This window comes from Pomacea canaliculata, linkage group LG14 (assembly GCF_003073045.1).
Source record: "Pomacea canaliculata isolate SZHN2017 linkage group LG14, ASM307304v1, whole genome shotgun sequence".
NCBI lineage: Eukaryota > Metazoa > Mollusca > Gastropoda > Architaenioglossa > Ampullariidae > Pomacea > Pomacea canaliculata.
The window spans coordinates 16,215,442-16,234,046 of NC_037603.1; the positions used below are offsets into that span (position 1 = coordinate 16,215,442).

The 18,605-nt window shown below is 45.3% G+C and overlaps 2 long non-coding RNA genes across 3 annotated transcripts; one reads left to right on the forward strand and one right to left on the reverse strand.

Moving 5' to 3' along the window:
• Positions 1-1,369: 1,369 nt before the first annotated feature.
• On the forward strand, positions 1,370-5,493 carry LOC112555847. 2 transcript variants are annotated; one of them, XR_003097542.1, is made up of 4 exons: positions 1,370-1,526; positions 1,671-1,883; positions 4,796-4,838; positions 5,373-5,493. It is a non-coding gene; the product is annotated as an uncharacterized LOC112555847 (long non-coding RNA). The 2 variants fall into 2 exon arrangements; XR_003097543.1 differs by having other exon boundaries at positions 5,390-5,493.
• LOC112555848 lies at positions 5,244-7,667 on the reverse strand. Its single transcript, XR_003097544.1, has 2 exons — positions 6,484-7,667; positions 5,244-5,573 (listed from the first exon to the last, which is right to left on the reverse strand). It is a non-coding gene; the product is annotated as an uncharacterized LOC112555848 (long non-coding RNA).
• Between the last annotated feature and the right edge of the window lie 10,938 nt (positions 7,668-18,605).

An 18,605-nucleotide genomic window follows, 5' to 3' on the forward strand; every position in this document is an offset into this window, starting at 1 on the left:
AAATTTCCCTTTAAACATCACTTTATGTCGTTAAGTAAGTCATGTCACATTCTGAGACTGAAGAGACCACGTCACTCTTGTAGTGAGTGTCACGTGACATGTCACCTTGTCACTCAAAGCGCCACCGCGGACACGAAAAAGTTTGAGGAGCCGGAGGACTAAATGCAGCCAAAACGTAAGAAATAAAGTCGGAGAAAGATTTTCTCCAATTTTTTTCTTCAACCTCAGATGCATTAGACCTCGATGGCGATGACGGCGGTGATTGTAATTGAGTGCGTGTCTACACACATCTCTACACACCTTGTAGTCTGTGGGTAGTCAAAATACTTACTGTCCTTTCATTCTTTTTTCCCGTCTGCCTGTCTGTCTGCCTGTCTGTCTGTCTGTCTGCCTGCCTGCCTGCCTGTCTGTTTGTCTGTCTGTCTGTCTGTCTGTCTGTCTGTCTGTCTGTGGTTGAAGGGATGGAGGGGTTCGACTACAGACTGTGCCAGACAATTAATTTACCGTGCACAGTTCTCTCTGTCTGAAGTAAAAGAACAAAGTTGTGGCGGGGAAGCTAGAAGCTAACAAGGTGAGAGAATGGAGCCGTGGATAACGGCTATTTTCACTTTCATCTCTTTTTATTCTTTATCGCTAAAACCTTCTTTGTAATGATCTGCACTACTCATTTAGTGAGAAAAACTCCTTCATTTATGTATTTAAAAAAAATGTCAATGTAGAAGTCTTGTCGCAGTAGCCTACTATTTCACACCTTTTATGTACTCCAAGAAAGCTTTTCTTGACGTGCGTGAAAGCATTTTTAGTCAAGTAATGAGTATAGAAACACTGTGTGGCCAGAAAGGACTCTGTCTTGCTTCCACCGAGGGTTGTGTCGAGGCGTCAGATGGCCGCAAATCACCATCCTGACCTGTGCTGCTAATAACTCAGTCTGATGATGAATGAGTTGCCTGTGCCAGCCTTTAAACTTGTTATTTTATGTTCCTGTAGATTTTTGCCTGTCAGTATTTTTAACATGCAGGCGCAGTAAGTCCGAGGTGTGAAGAACTAGCGGCCCAATATGTAAAACATGTTAAATATCTTGGCTTCTTTTTGTCTCTTTTTAAAAATTCATTGTCTTATTTGATGGGAAAAGGTCTGTAAGAAAACGACAAAAATATGCTCTGGATTTTCAATTTTCTCCGGTAAGAAAACCCACCTGCGCAGAGTTTTTGTCTTTCTTTTAAAAAAAGCCCATTGCGTCGATGGGTAATACAAAGTTTCAGGCTAAAAATGAATGTTCAATAGAAACTTCCTTGGAGTTCTTGGTGGCATCATTGTACAGGCATGTTTCAACTTAGACTGCCATCACGAGAGGAAAATTAATGGCATACATTTTTACCCTTCTTGCCTTCCTCCATTACCGGTCGTCACCGCCATTGGCGGGAGGCTACAGGCCAAGACGTGAATGGATTTCACCCTACAAGTGTTCTTAGTGTGAATGGAGAGTGTTTTGACATTGCCCATTGCCCATGCGGGGACTTGAATAGGTATTTTTAAAATTTGTCTTCAGTATGTTTTTGTTTGTCTTCACTCTGTTCTTGTCTGTCGTCATTGTTTTCTTCTGTCTTCCTGATACCAGTGTTTACTCTCTGCATCTGCGTCTATCCATTTCCATTTTTGTCTGCTTTCAGCTCGCGTGTTGTGATGATCTAGTCGGCGTTGAAGCAAATTTTGCTGGTCAGAATAAAACATCACAGACATTGGAGACATGTAATAGGGTTAGGCCTGTCATAACCCTGACGGGGACAGAAAGATGCAGCGCATCATTCCAGCGAGAGATGAAATTTCCGGCCACGCCGATGCTCTCCCTTTCCTGTTGCAGTTGCGTGACTAAGGGAGTTATGGTTCGTTTATTTTCACCTTCAATTGTTTTTTATTTATCGTGTCACAGCTAGAGAAGTTTTGTTATTTTCTACAAAGCCTGATAAAGATCGGCTCAAGGGATCGGAAGATAAAATTTACATCTCAGGTGTTGACAGTATGGTCCTGTCTGATACTTTTAACACTTTGTGTACTCGCTTTGAGATATTCGATTTAGGTAGTGTCATGGATCATTTACTGTCTGGTTAACAATGGCACTTTTTCTTACTCACGATGTTCCTAGATCACCCCAAGGCTGTATTTTATCCCTGAGCTTGTTTATTCTGTATACAAACAGCTGTCGCAGTAACTATGAGGGTCAACATCTTGTCATATTCTCCGATGACACTACACTGAGGTCTCTCTTCATAGCGAGCCAATAGATACCAATAATGTAGCCTTGGATGAATTTATTGCCTGGTGCTATGACAATTTCTGAGGACTTAATGTGGGTAAGATAACGAAATTGCCTTTAATTTCCATCGAAACTCTCCACTAAGTCCCGTAATTGTCGCCCATGACCAGGACGTGGAAATTGTCAATACATTGAAATACCTGGGCACCAGCTTCGACAGGTCATTTTGCTGGGATGGGCTATTGTGTAAAACGCTCAACAACGCCTCTTTCTTCTCTGAAAGCTGGTCTTTCTCTGTCACCCAGCGATTACTTCAGCGATTTTATAGATTCCACATGTAGAGCTGCTGTCCTCGCTCATCTGGTTTTACAACCGTTTACCCGTGAAGGACAAGAGGAGCTTGAATAATGTTGTATACAGCTGCTCTAAAGTTATTGAGATAGCTCAGAGGTACCTTCAGACTTTGTTTAACAGGCAAGCTTACAACATTGTCACCTAGAAATTCAAGTTCACAAAGCTGTAAGAGTAAGTCTAATCTAGGCATGCTAAGCAATGAATGGAATAAATCATTCAAACTAAACGTTTAATACTGGCATTGTGAACCAGGGATACAACAGTAAGATATCAGAATGGAACATAAGATGTCCATCCAGTGAGTCCAGTCAATGCTTAATATCCACGAAATACAATGCACCATTTCCACGCAAATACAATATAGCGTATCACAAAACATTGTGAAACATTTTAAACCATGGTGGTCACTAGGTATTAGCGGTTTTCCCGTCTCTCGGTTGTCTGCAGGCAAAGTTTCGAATTTCTCTGACACAAGGCTCGGATGCAAGAGATCGACTACTGACTCAATTAGTCTGAGATTTTTTTCTTGATGCTTTTATTATCATCCATTTTGCATGCATGAGAGACTCTCCGAGAGGCAAAACAGCAGACGAAACATTTTTTGTAAACAGTTTGCAATCATATTTGCTTGGAAGCAGATGAAATTTGAATAAAAAATAATGAGAACATTTACTGTCTCCAGAGTAAGACACAGTACTACTGTATGTAAGGTACTTTGTAAACGGTGTTCATGCACCTTTAAAGCATCTGTATCTCACGGTGGGCGTTCGTGTCCCGTCACACCACTTCACCTCACGTTCATCAGACGACCGGCCATCGCGCACGTGGCTCATTGATCCCGATATGCCCCGCGAATGTCGTCTGACAGGATGATCCATCGTCTGGCACAAAGACATCGTGCTGCTTTCATTTAAAATGGGATCTAGCTCTTTACATCCCATTCACTTTCTAATGATGTATTACACCTGATTTTATTTTTCTTCAGCCTTCATCAAGGCTGGATGGAAGCTTTCTCATCCATGGGAAGTCTTCTCGTTTTTATTTCAGAACTGTCACAAACATTCCAAACAATTTCAAGCCGGGCTGATCTCGAAGTAAGAGACTGGGTAAGGTAGTGATGTGAAGCCAGTGTAAGTGCTATACTTACTGAGGACATTGATGTCAGAGCCTCCAGTTTCATAGGTTGGCGACCCACCGCAGTCCCCAGACCTGTCGAAATGAAGCACACATGATTTCTTATTCAAATAGAAAGGGCGATTACCTGATTCAGTGAGTCCACTGGATGTGGTTTGTTGTTTCACGAGGTAGTTACCTCCCTGCTAGATAATGAGCAGAACCTGCTGACGTCACACACGAAACCTCGACAGTGAGAAGGGAGAAAACTCCAGTCTTTGATGTCGTGCTGACCTGTGAGCTGTGTCGACTTCTGCTCCTAGCGACGATAAATCTGGTGATAACAGAGACGATGATGTCTAGTCGATTACAGACCCCGGTTCCTCGTGTCGAGCGATAAGATGTCGGCCAAGACAAAAACGTTTTCAGCGCCATGTTCTTGTGACTACTCCGTCCCGACAATAACTGGAACAAAGTTTTCTTGGTGGAAAATAACTGGACGTCAAGGAATGGAGGTATCACGAGATTAGAATATCATGGACTTGCAAGATACACCATGTGGCAACAAAAGCACCGCCACACCCAACCTGATACTAGGAGGTAGTGTCTCGTGCACTAATTAGAAAGCATCGTCTTATACTTTGTCTTATATTAAAACACCGTCTGACACTTTGTCTAATATTGAAGAACCGTCTCGCTTTTTGTTTAATTAGGAGGCACAGTCTAACACTTTGTCTAATTAGGAAACACCGTTTCACACATTGGCTGATTGGGTAGTATCGACGCCCACCTGCTGATGAGATCTAGAACTCAAACTACCCTGGTTACTTCTCTACACTGCAAGCACTCACCTCATCCCATCCTGCCATAAGAAGAAAAAGTAAACGGTATTTTTCATCCACTTCATTCTATGAGTAGCAGACTTAATTACAATCCGTAAAATCCTAGAAACAGTGTCCAACATGCAGATTGTCAAAGAACGATTGTTGATTTTCTGTGAGGGACCTGTCTCCTTGTCCACCCATGCTTTACCGAGGTGATCTTGCATGTGGTCTACTTCTTTTTTAATTACAGTTCTGAGCCTAACCACACTACAGTGCTGCTGGATTTGTTTACAGTGAGTATTAAAACTTCCTGCAGTCAGATCGCAGTGCACCCACTGTACACAGTCACACGGGACAGACAAACCCAGAGTGTTACATATGGACTTGGGATACAAAGGTCTTGTATGTCTAATGTGAAAGTAGGAGATTGAGCCGACACTTTGTCAGCCAGGGTCTTCAACACGATGACCCTCCAGTCCTTGCCCCGACGGAGCAGAACTCGGTCAGGCGCCGGTGCTTCCGGTTCAGAGATTAAAGGGATCTGCAGAAGGGTGGAGTAAGACGGATTCCAGACATCCAAAAGAGGATTCGTCAGGGACTAGGTCGCTTCCAAGCGCAGCTGCTACCGATCTTTTTCGCTCAACAACAACTATACTATCTGTGCTGATAAAGTTCATTGAAAAAGCAGACTGGTACTCTTGATATTTGATTGGAATTTTATTTTGAACGTTTGCTGTTTGGATGATGTTTAGTAGGATGGATGCTAACTTGATGTGAATCACGAAATGCAGAAACCTTTTACCGACAAGGTTTATTTTTGGAAACAGCGTCTTTACATTCTCAGGGTGAGGCTGATCACATACAGTGGACCTCCTTTCACATTCAACATTGAGTGGAGGTAGCAGAGGATGGAGCGGGACATGGGGACATCCACGTCAGTGATTCTGGACAGACTGAGCACAAGAGGTCCTCCTTCATATCACAGGACATCTGGCGAGACGGACTGGTCTGTGTATGATGTTTTTTCCCTGCAACAATGACAGTTTAATCTGACTTGTAGTCCAGATGCACAACATGTTTCTTAAAGTTTAAATTGTCCTTAAGAAAATATTTAGAAGCGTTTTTATAAAAATTCATTCATGCCATCGAGATGCGTTGAAAAAGCGCGTACTAAAAATTGTGCTGATGTGAACAAACTTCTGACTTGAAATGTTTTATCTTATTAAAAAACAATTTTAGTTTAGAAAGCTCTAAAATTGTGTTCTTCACTGTGTTTCTACAAAAGTAATTACACTGATTTAAGACCAAAAAGTATTTCCAGTTTGAGGTGTGCGACTGGCTCCATGAGTTGTGACTTTTAGGAGTTCTTGGTCCTCCCAACTCATCTGGTCAATCTACACTCGTAGTGCTTTACTGATTGTGACACAGTTGTTGTGACCTGTTTTCCCTCTCTTCAAGCCTGCTAGGGATGTAGACAAGAACCTCCTCTAAATGCCACGATTCTCCATGGAAACTACAAGGCTTACGAGACCAAGAAATGAACTCAGTAGATCAATTGCGCATTTGATGGCCGACTGCTGTGCTAAAAATATTCCGAAAATGATTAAGAAGCACTCTGTAACATCTAGTAAGACTTTTTAATCTCTCGTTTTCATTTCTTTTAACTTACATGATTATCTTCTTTGTTGCTTAAACTTGCACAGACCTTTGAAAGTCTGATTAGTACACTAAAAGCTCGCTCGGACCAGTGACTAAAAAACTCATTCTGTCCACTCGACAGCTTGCCGCGTGCTCTTGACACAGTGTGCCACTTACAATACCCCGCCAGTACATGCGCTGTCTCTAAGACTCTCTAAATTTACATGTGCAGCACATTTCTATCGTCGACATCTATAACGTCCAACTGTGTAGACTTGTCAGAAAAGATTTTACACTTACTGATTGTCCAATAAACGCGAGTTTTACACCCTCGTAAACAAGTTTCACTCTCGGACACTCGCCAGACGTTCTAATGAGGTTCCAGTGTAGAGGGGAGATTGCGCGTGTAGCGCGGTAAAGCCACGCACTCTGACATTTTGTGGAAAGTTTTCCAACAGGTGAAACAGAGTTTATCGTTTCCGCCCGCAAAGTCCCTTCAAGTGGCTCCGGCCGGACGTGGACTCACACCGCAGACACGGCTCGACAGTTTCCCTGACCCCGGGGTCACATAAAGCAGAACGGGACATCAGAGACTGACGTCACAGATTCCCGACTGCGCGTGTACTCAGTACTGAATGAAGTCGGATAAGTGAGAAAATTTCCCCGAGACATGCGCTGGCATATACATACCCACAGACACCCGACAAGAGATCTCAGTTACTGAACTGGTTGGTCACTTATAATTATAAATATATCTATCATGTGAAGTCAAAGAGTATGAAAGAGATAAAGATATTTATGGAAAAAGATTTCCTTCAATTAGTATTTTTCTATTTGTCAAACATCCCGCCAAAAAATCAAGCAGTACGCACGAGCCAAATACTCCATGATTCAAACATATTTCATAAAGTTTTTAAAGATCAACCTTCCTCCTGAAATTTGAAAGAATTATATTTTTTTAGCCAGTAAATGGTAGTGTGGTGACAGGAGTACGCACAGCTGTATTTGACAATGGATTGATTATGAACTTGAGGTTCCCAATAAAACTGTTAATAACACATAACTCGATTCGAAAGGAAAGAAACTTTGGAGAGGATCAGTGCTTTGCGAGTAGCTGTGTTTCTGTCCTAAGGTTTTGAGAAATATTGTTATTGAGGGATTGTAAAGTCATACCTCAAAAGGAAGGCAATATATAAAACTGTGAAATAGAGAAAATATGTCTTTGTGTGTGTGTGCCCCCCAGCACGCATGTTGGGAGAGAGAGAGAGGAAAATTAAGTGGAAAAAAGACTCAAAAGTATTAGGAAGGTGAAGCAACTTATACGACTTTTTCTACAACAAGAGACTTATTTAGGCGCTAGGGTGACAGGTTGTACGGGTCACGTGACTAGCCTGCAGCACTCACTGCCTCATCTGCAATTGTCGACAGCCGCGAGATCCTCCCGTCCTAGACAGGACACTCCATCAATATTTCCGAATATTACGTCCCTGCTTCCCTCCAGACCCACACCCCGAAAGGTGCTCTGCTGCTCCAGGGATGCCCGATTGCAGGTTGCTGCTGCTTGTTAGCTTTTGGTGATGGACAGCATCATCGACTGGCTGAGCTGGAGGCGCACAACGATAATGGAAGTGTCGTACTCTCCGCCACCACCGCCCCGCATTGCGTCCACCTTCTTCGGTCAGCCTGACATCCACTGCTCATGTCCGTTAGCTACGCGGGTGTTGGTGGGAGGAATAATGTTTACTAGAAATTTTGTTTTCATCCCTTTGCTTTCTTACTAGCATCTCAACATTCAGTGATCCTTCTTCAGCTTTTATCTAAGAAGTGTGTGCTGTGGAATGGCGTAGTTTAGCACCAACACTCTGTATGAGGGTTTATTGTCATTACAGGGTTCAGTAAGGACTATAAACTCCTCAATTAATGGTTTATCAATAGAGCAAAGATTATCAACTACTAACCTGTCATTATCACTTTTATAGATGGAAACAAACGTGTAAGTCCTCCGCTTAACATCATGTTACTCTAGTCTTGATGATTTCACCTAAGAACACTCCAAAATAAAAAAAGTTGATTGATCCCACGGAAACCTCTTTAGAGAAGTTAAGATTTTTCCTTTTTCTTCTTCTTCCTATTTTGTTGTTGTCTCCTATTGCTGGGCCAGAGAGTGCGACCCTTGAATGAGTGAATCCTCGGTGACTGTAACAGATAAGGGGTCCAGCGGCAAGCAAATCGATGTGCCAGACCTGTCGGCACTCAGTCAGCTCCAAACCATGCTGGCCGGCCGGATGGCAGGCGTGAAGGCATGATGCACGTGCGCTCCACAATTAGGAGAAGATAATTCCTAGCCTCGATGCTTTTCTTGCCTTGTCGTTGTCACCAGAAAGAGCGCCGTTAGCCGACCCGGAGATCAACTGTCCCTCATGCATCTGGACAACGACGACGCCTCCAACGGCAGAAAGCAAAAACACGTGGAGGATAGAAAGATTGGTGCCACATGATGGCTGTGTTAAGATAAGATGTTCGAATTAAAGTATAAGTGAGACATTTTACTTTTATATATTGTACTGTGCACAATTCTATTTTGGTTCTTAAAAAGCATATTTGCGATGAAATTTGTCCCAGGGAAATTAACAGATTTAGAGAGTAGGCTTGGTTCAGTCCAAAGCATTAACATCCATCTGGACTTTTTCATCCTGCGTTGGTTTAGGTTACTGATGATTGGTTCCTTTAATAAGGTCTTGAGTCCCTTTGAAGGAGTGTTTAAGATAACAATGATATATTTTATTTATTGCGACAAGGCGAACAAACAAAAACTGTGTAAAGCTGAATACAATTTAAATCTTCCTGTTTATGAAATCGCTTTCAAGGCTTAAGCTGCATAAGAAAGAAAAAAAGAAATATACATAATTTTCTGCAAATAGCTTCAATAATTTAGACAGAAGTAATATGAGCTCGAAGACATTTGGGTTTCTAATTATTTAAGATCAATAAATTTTATCCTCAGGCTACCTCGGAATGGGCAGACAAGCACACAGTAGATTTCATCTTCAATAACATTTCCCCACAACGAGCAGAGAATATTTTCCATCGAGTGATTCCGGTATCTGTAAATATGTGTTTCTAGATCGGTCATGTCAAATCGAAATTTTGCCATACAAAAAATGTAGGTTCTTATCTAACTCTGATTGCTGATACATAACAAGCAATGATGGTAGCTTGATATTCTATACATGTTTAACACGCTCACTACTGTTCACATGTTCATTCCATCTACAATAGACGTGGCTCCTCTTGGAAGCATGCAAACATGCTGTCACTCTGCCACCCACCCTAACCCGTTTGTAACAAACAAACCCAAACTTACACTGACATAGACATAAACACATGCCCACACTTGGGACTCACTTAACTTTGCCATTTTCATCGAAGTTTTCAAAGAATTAAGTTTTTGTGGGGAAAGGCGACAGTCTTTACTTATCCTTTTCTAACATCTTCAACCAGCATCGTGTACATCTAGCACGTGACTTTCTCGGATGGGTCGGGTACTTTAAAGTTAATTGTAGACCAGGTCACTTAGTCTGTGAACATCAACAGCATGGAATATTTCAGTGCACAAGGGTGAACTCTTTCACAGCACTGAGCAGCTTTTCCAGTCCGCAGATTTCTGGTCCATTCTGTACGATTGGCAACATTTAAAAGTCTGAAGAACACATCAAGGAATGATGCTGTAAGTGCGTAGCCTTGACATCAGGCTGAACAAAGAATTTTTCATTTACTTGAGTGAGGGCAACCATATTTCTTCAAGCGCACTGTGTTGTCTAGACTCCAGTGCAATAACAGATTATGTCTTCCATAATCAAATTCCCGTTTTCTTTTGTTGAAGTCTTAAATTCTCCAAGCAGATACTAATACAGCTTCATTTTTCGTCTTTTTCCTGTTGAAATATCTCTGGTATTTTGTAGAAGCGCGGAAGTATCATCGATACTTCACTCAAAAAAAAAACAAAAACCGCGAAGTAGTGAATCCGCGATAGATGAACCGCGAAGTAGCGAGGGAACACTGTAACTGGGTAAACCTACGGGGCAAATACGGATAGAAAGTGCTCGTTTGTCAAGATGATTAGTTAGACCTTCACTTCTTTCTCATCTTCTCTAGATATTACGACTTGCGAGAGAGGTAAAATCACCGCAAAATATATTGTCTTCACTGTTCAGATTCAAACTTATGCTGTTGCTGTCAGACACTACAATACTATGTCTGGCAGGCTGACTGACACATCCCCTCCCAGACTTGTGCCTGGGGCAACACACTGCTAGCAGGAACACTGAGTCACAACGTGAGACAGCCGTAGACAGAACGTAGCTCCGAGCACAGACTTTGTCCTTAGTCAACCGGTTGGCGATGACTCGTCGCGCCCTTCTCTCAAGCTGCTCTCTCTTTTTCTTCTCCCCTCAACCTCTTGTCCTCCCTTTGTATATCTCCGGTAGGGGTAATGTGCCATGTTTCCAGGATGTCCTATAAACACAGATGGGACAACACAGACAGCGGTTCACGTGCTCTAGCCCAGATGTCAACAAATCACGTGCAGTCCGCAGGTTGCGAGACTCACCATGACCAGAGCTCGTGCTCACCTGTGTGCAAGCTACGAAAAGACTTCTCGCCAGGTCAATTCTGTGCAGAGCTGCACGACTGTAAAGCATCAAATTACACTTTCTAGCAAAGGTACGATGACTAAATTTAGTCATTACAATTGTTATAGGTCAAGGAATAACCACTTTGTTACTCTGTGTAGTCCTCGGAGGCACAGTGAACAATACCTGCTTTGTTCATGCATTTGTGTGTATTGGTTTCTGTCTCGGGGTGTATGTGTTTGTGTGTGTACATTTATCCATTAAGACTTCATGTCAGGAAACAGTGTTTTGGTCTTTACAATTAATAAATAGAATTTAAACTACATGTATTTCTTTATTATATGAAATATTTAATTTTCTGCAATGACAATTATTACCTGCACTCCAGGATTCACTTCCACCACATACATTCATAGGCACACACACACCGGCGCATATACACACTGAGACTCACACACAGTTTGGAACCAAGATTAATGGAGGAATTTACATGCCTGGTTTAGACAAAGAATATGAGAAATATGTTGATCAGTCGAGTACCGTATTTGCACATTTAATGAGTAATGCAGTACAGTCTACAGCTAAGTAAACTCTTAACTCCCCTTATTCCTAGGTTGTCATGTGCTTTCTTTAATGTTACTCATGAACTCTGACCTTCTATTCATGATAATAATTGACTCTTTTCATTCTTTGGTGCTATACAGATACTATCAATCTAGGTGCTCTTAAACTATTACACGTGGTCTAGAATTGAAGGAATTTGGTCAGAATGTTTATTGTATATGGGTTTACAGTTACCTCAAAATACCATTGCTTTACTGTGTGCTCTTCATCATTTACAGATAACAGGTTTGGTAAACCAGCTTTTAAAACCAGGTCAGGTCAGCCCATAAGGTAAGTGGCACCAAACTTAATATAGACATTTTTGATTAAAATTGAGGATTCCTTTCATTCAATGACATATTTAAATTTCCTTGAATAAGAACTGTTACCCGCACTCCACAACACATCTCTTCAACTCCCTTGACACATGTATTTTAGTAATTTCACTTGCAATGTCACCTTTCAAGGATTATAATAATGTAGACACATTGATTTCATGTAACTGCTTTTGCAATTAAGATTTAGTGTTTGTGTATTTAGATTGTCACTTTATTGAATGACATAGTTGAGTTCCATTGAATGACAATTGAATGACAATTTTTATCTGCATTTGTTGCATTCACTTCAAAGCGCGCATGCAAGCACACACACACAAATACATAGGCACTCAACTACTTCTTCCACTACTTGCATGGTGATTGGCTTTGGAAGGAACTGCCTCTAGGTTTTTTGTGGGAATTTCACTCTTTTATCCATCAAGCCACCTCATTTTTTCACTATGGATAATGGTGTATAGTAATTGGCAGCACATATTTACACAATGATATTAGCTTACACAATGCTTTTTGGTTGCATTATATTAGCCACAGTTGTACTTTTCTCTTTTATGTTTTCAGGTTATTCCCATTCCTTCCTTTTCCACCAACCTCACTCCTTGCTTCCCACACCATATACTTCATCAATTATCTTCTTTAATCCCAGACAAATTCTTTTTCCCTCTTGTCATCATTTCATCATTTCCAACCTCTTCCCTTCCCACAAACCTTCCAATAGCCTCCCTATTTTTGCCCTTCTACACATTTGCTTCACACCAATTTCCAAACCTTCTCAACTTTTCACCTCTACCTCTCACACTTTGTTACCATCCAACTCCCTCTCTCTCCTTCCCTTACAAATCCAACTTTACCCTTTCTCCACCCCTTTATTACCTTTTCCTTTCCATCAAACCTTTCCTATCTCTTCCTTCCACTTACCACCCCTTCATTCACCTTCTCTTCCTTCTCAACCCTTACTGCCTTCCAACCTTCCCGACGAGACGGACAAGTGGTGCTCATGGCAGTTACCGAGTGTGCAACGCTTCACCATCAGCATCTGTCTGGTCGCAGACACAGAGCTCGAGGCTGGTAGATAAGCGTTGGTCCTTGTTAGGCGCTGTTCAGCTCGAGACAGCAGATAGGACGAGAGAGACATGGTGTGGCACATGTTAGTGCCAGAGCATCTACGTTCATCATCAGCAGTTGTCTGGTCGCAGACACAGAGCTCGAGGCTGGTAGATAAGCGTTGGTCCTTGTTAAGGCGCTGTTCAGCTCGAGACAGCAGTTCACGAAGACATGGGCACATGTTAGTGCCAGAGCACTCTACGCTTCATCATCAGCAGTTGTCTGGTCGCAGACACAGAGCTCGAGGCTGGTAGATAAGCGTTGGTCCTTGTTAGGCGCTGTTCAGCTCGAGACAGCAGTCGGCCTATAGGACGAGAGAGACATGGGTGGCACATGTTAGTGCCAGAGCACTCTACGCTTCATCATCAGCAGTTGTCTGGTTGCAGACACAGAGCTCGAGGCTGGTAGATAAGCGTTGGTCTTGTTAGGCGCTGTTCAGCAGAGCAGTGCAGCCTATAGGAGAGAGACATGAGGTGGCACTGTTAGTGCCAGAGCACTCTACGCTTCATCATCAGCAGTTGTCTGGTCGCAGACACAGAGCTCGAGGCTGGTAGATAAGCGTTGGTCCTTGTTAGGCGCTGTTCAGCTCGAGACAGCAGTGCGGCCTATAGGACGAGAGAGACATGGGGTGGCACATGTTAGTGCCAGAGCACTCTACGCTTCATCATCAGCAGTTGTCTGGTCGCAGACACAGAGCTCGAGGCTGGTAGATAAGCGTTGGTCCTTGTTAGGCGCTGTTCAGCTCGAGACAGCATGCCCTATAGGAGAGAGACATGGGTGGCACATGTTAGTGCCAGAGCACTCTACGCTTCATCATCAGCAGTTTGTCTGGTCGCAGACACAGAGCTCGAGGCTGGTAGATAAGCGTTGGTCCTTGTTAGGCGCTGTTCAGCTCGAGACAGCAGTCCGGCCTATAGGACGAGAGAGACATGAGGTGGCACATGTTAGTGCAGAGCACTCTACGCTTCATCATCAGCAGTTGTCTGGTCGCAGACACAGAGCTCGAGGCTGGTAGATAAGCGTTGGTCCTTGTTAGGCGCTGTTCAGCTCGAGACAGCAGTCCGGCCTATAGGACGAGAGAGACATGAGGTGGCACATGTTAGTGCCAGAGCACTCTACGCTTCATCATCAGCAGTTGTCTGGTCGCAGACACAGAGCTCGAGGCTGGTAGATAAGCGTTGGTCCTTGTTAGGCGCTGTTCAGCTCGAGACAGCAGTCCGGCCTATAGGACGAGAGAGACATGAGGTGGCACATGTTAGTGCCAGAGCACTCTACGCTTCATCATCAGCAGTTGTCTGGTCGCAGACACAGAGCTCGAGGCTGGTAGATAAGCGTTGGTCCTTGTTAGGCGCTGTTCAGCTCGAGACAGCAGTCCGGCTATAGGACGAGAGAGACATGAGGTGGCACATGTTAGTGCCAGAGCACTCTACGCTTCATCATCAGCAGTTGTCTGGTCGCAGACACAGAGCTCGAGGCTGGTAGATAAGCGTTGGTCCTTGTTAGGCGCTGTTCAGCTCGAGACAGCAGTCCGGCCTATAGGACGAGAGAGACATGTTAGACGGCAGTTGTCAGACACATCGTTAGATAAGCGTTGGTCCTTGTTAGGCGTGTTCAGAGACAGCAGTCCGGCCTATAGGTGGTGGCACATGAGTGCAGAGCACTCTACGCTTCATCATCAGCAGTTGTCTGGTCGCAGACACAGAGCTCGAGGCTGGTAGATAAGCGTTGGTCCTTGTTAGGCGCTGTTCAGCTCGAGACAGCAGTCGGCCTATAGGACGAGAGAGACATGAGGTGGCACATGTTAGTGCAGAGCACTCTACGGCTTCATCATCAGCAGTTGTCTGGTCGCAGACACAGAGCTCGAGGCTGGTAGATAAGCGTTGGTCCTTGTTAGGCGCTGTTCAGCTCGAGACAGCAGTGCGGCCTATAGACGAGAGAGACATGAGGTGGCACATGTTAGTGCCAAGCACTCTACGCTTCATCATCAGCAGTTGTCTGGTCGCAGACACAGAGCTCGAGGCTGGTAGATAAGCGTTGGTCCTTGTTAGGCGCTGTTCAGCTCGAGACAGCAGTCCGGCCTATAGGACGACGAGAGACATGAGGTGGCACATGTTAGTGCCAGAGCACTCTACGCTTCATCATCAGCAGTTGTCTGGTCGCAGACACAGAGCTCGAGGCTGGTAGATAAGCGTTGGTCCTTGTTAGGCGCTGTTCAGCTCGAGACAGCAGTCCGGCCTATAGGACACGAGAGAGACATGGGGTGGCACATGTTAGTGCAGAGCACTCTACGCTTCATCATCAGCAGTTGTCTGGTCGCAGACACAGAGCTCGAGGCTGGTAGATAAGCGTTGGTCCTTGTTAGGCGCTGTTCAGCTTGAGACAGCAGTCCGGCCTATAGGACGAGCGAGAGACATGGGGTGGCACATGTTAGTGCCAGAGCACTCTACGCTTCATCATCAGCAGTTGTCTGGTCGCAGACACAGAGCTCGAGCTGGTAGATAAGGCGTTGGTCCTTGTTAGGCGCTGTTCAGCTTGAGACAGCAGTCCGGCCTATAGGAGACAGAGAGAATGAGGTGGCACATGTTAGTGCCAGAGCAACTCTATCGCTTCATCATCAGCAGTTGTCTGGTCGCAGACACAGAGCTCGAGGCTGGTAGATAAGCGTTGGTCTTGTTAGGCGCTGTTCAGCTCGAGACAGCAAGTCGCGGCCTATAGGACGAGAGAGACATGAGGTGGCACATGTTAGTGCCAGAGCACTCTACGCTTCATCATCAGCAGTTGTCTGGTCGCAGACACAGAGTCGAGGCTGGTAGATAAGCGTTGGTCCTTGTTGGCGCTGTTCAGCTCGAGACAGCAGTCCGGCCTATAGGACAGAGAGAATGAGGTGGCACATGTTAGTGCCAGAGCACTCTACGCTTCATCATCAGCAGTTGTCTGGTCGAGACACAGAGCTCGAGGCTGGTAGATAGCGTTGGTCCTTGTTAGGCGCTGTTCAGCTCGAGACAGCAGTCCGGCCTATAGGACAAGAGAGACATGAGGTGGCACATGTTAGTGCCAGAGCACTCTACGCTTCATCATCAGAGTTGTCTGGTCGCAGACACAGAGCTCGAGCTGTAGATAAGCGTTGGTCCTGTTAGGCGCTGTTCAGCTCGAGACAGCAGTCCGGCCTATAGGACGAGAGAGACATGAGGTGGCACATGTTAGTGCAGAGCACTCTACGCTTCATCATCAGCAGTTGTCTGGTCGCAGACACAGAGCTCGGGCTGGTAGATAAGCGTTGGTCCTTGTAAGCAGCAGTTACCGCCTGGTAGAAGCGAGCAGAGGAGAGAGAGTGGGTGGCACATGTTAGTGCAGAGCACTCTACGCTTCATCATCAGCAGTTGTCTGGTGCAGACAAGAGCTCGAGGCTGGTAGATAAGCGTTGGTCCTTGTTAGGCGCTGTTCAGCTCGAGACAGCAGTCCGGCCTATAGGACGAGAGAGACATGAGGTGGCACATGTTAGTGCCAGAGCACTCTACGCTTCATCATCAGCAGTTGTCTGGTCGCAGACACAGAGCTCGAGGCTGGTAGATAAGCGTTGGTCCTTGTTAGGTGCGCTGTTCAGCTCGAGACAGCAGGGCGGCTATAGGACGAGAGACATGAGGTGGCACATGTTAGTGCAGAGCACTCTACGCTTCATCATCAGAGTTGTCTGGTCGCAGACACAGAGCTCGAGGCTGGTAGATATAGCGTTGGTCTTGTTAGGCGCTGTTCAGCTCGAGACAGCAGTCCGGCCTATAGGACGAGAGAGACATAGTGGCACATGTTAGTGCAGAGCTCTACGCTTCATCATCAGCAGTTTGTCTGGTCGCAGACACAGAGCTCGAGGCTGGTAGATAAGCGTTGTCCTTGTTAGGCGCTGTTCAGGTCTCGAGCAGCAGTCCGGCTATAGGACATTGGCAATGTTAGTGCGACTACGCTTCATCATCAGCAGTTGTCTGGTCAGACTCTCGGTGTTAAGCGTTGGCCGTCTTGTTAGGCGCTGTTCAGTCAGACAGTTTGTCCGGCTATAGGACGAAGAGAAATGAGGTGGCACATGTTGTGCCAATGCATCCGCTTCATCATCAGCAGTTGTCTGGTCGCAGACACAGAGCTCGCTGGTAGATAAGCGTTGGTCCTTGTTAGGCGCTGTTCAAGACCAGGTATAATAGGACGCGAGAGAACATTGGCATGTTAGTGCAGAGCACTCTACGCTTCATCATCAGCAGTTGTTGGTCGCAGACACAGAGTCTCGAGGCTGGTAGATAAGCGTTGTCTTGTTAGGCGCTGTTCAGCTCGAAGACAGCAGTCCTATAGGACGAGAGAGACATGAGGTGGCACATGTTAGTGCAGATATCTACGCTTATCATCAGAGTTGTCTGGTCGCAGACACAGAGCTCGAGGTGGTTAGATAAGCGTTGTCCTTTGTTAGGCGCTGTTCAGTCGAGACAGCATCCGGCTATAGACGAGAGACCCATGGGGTGGACATGTTAGTCCAGAGCACTCTACGCTTATCATCAGAGTTGTCTGGTGCGAGACACAAGAGCTGAGGCTGGTAGATAATGGTTGGTCTGTAGGCGCTGTTAACTCGAGACAGCAGTGGCTTGGAAGAGGAGACATGAGTGCACATGTTAGTGCCAGGCATCTAGCTTCATATCAGCAAGTTGTCTGGTGGGCAGACACAGAGCTCGAGGCTGGTATGATAAGCGTTGGTCCTTGTTTAGGCGCTGTTCAGCTTGAAAAAAGACAGCAGTCGGCCTATGGAGAGAGAGACATGTAGGTGGGGCGTTGTCGCAGAGCACTCCCAAGTACGCTTCATCATCACTCACTCTATTCACTCATCTTACTCACATCAACACTCTTACTCCATCTCTACTATCGTTGTCTGGTCGCAGACACATCTCGAGGCTAGGTAGCTGAATCCCTCAACTTCTATGGTCTCTCACTCACTCTTCTTACTCACTCACGCGCTGTCACCTCGCAATAATTTCACAGCAGGTCCTAACTCTCCTATAGATCTCTCACGAGAGAGACATGAGGGGGACACGTTAGTCAGAGACTCTACGCTTGCATAATAGCAGTTGTCTGGTCGCAGCACAGAGCTCGAGGCTGTAGATAAGCCGTTGGTCCTTGTTAAGTGTCGCAGATGTTCGCTTGAGACAGTTCGGCTATAGGATATCACGAGAGATATGGGGTGGCAACATGTTAGTGCCAGCATCGTTCTAGGTAGGGTCGCTGCTCGCTTCATCATCAGCAGTTGTCTTGGTCGCTGTCGTGCGGGCAGACACAGAGCTCGAGGTATAGCTTGGTAGATAAGCGTCGGCTGGTCGCTTGTTAGGTCGCTGTCAGCTGTGCGAGTCGGAGTCCAGTTGCGGCCTATGGTATATAGGGGTACGGGTGAGAGAGAGGATACATGAGGGTGCACATGTTAGTGCCAAGGTTATCGTATTATTCTCTAGCGTTCCTCATCATCAGCAGGTTGTGTTCTGGTTCGCAGACACATGAGGTCGGGCGGTAGATAGAGGTTGGTGCCTTGTTGGCGCTGTTTCAGGCTCGAGAAGCAGGGTTGTCCCGGGGGCTATAGGACGAGAGAGACTGAGGTGGTACATGTTAGTGCAGAGGCACTCTACGCTTCATCATGCAGTTGTCTGGTCGCAGACCAAGAGCTCGAGGTCGGTGAGGTAAGCCGTTGGTCCTTGTTAAGCGTGTTTCAGTCGAGACAGAGTCGGCT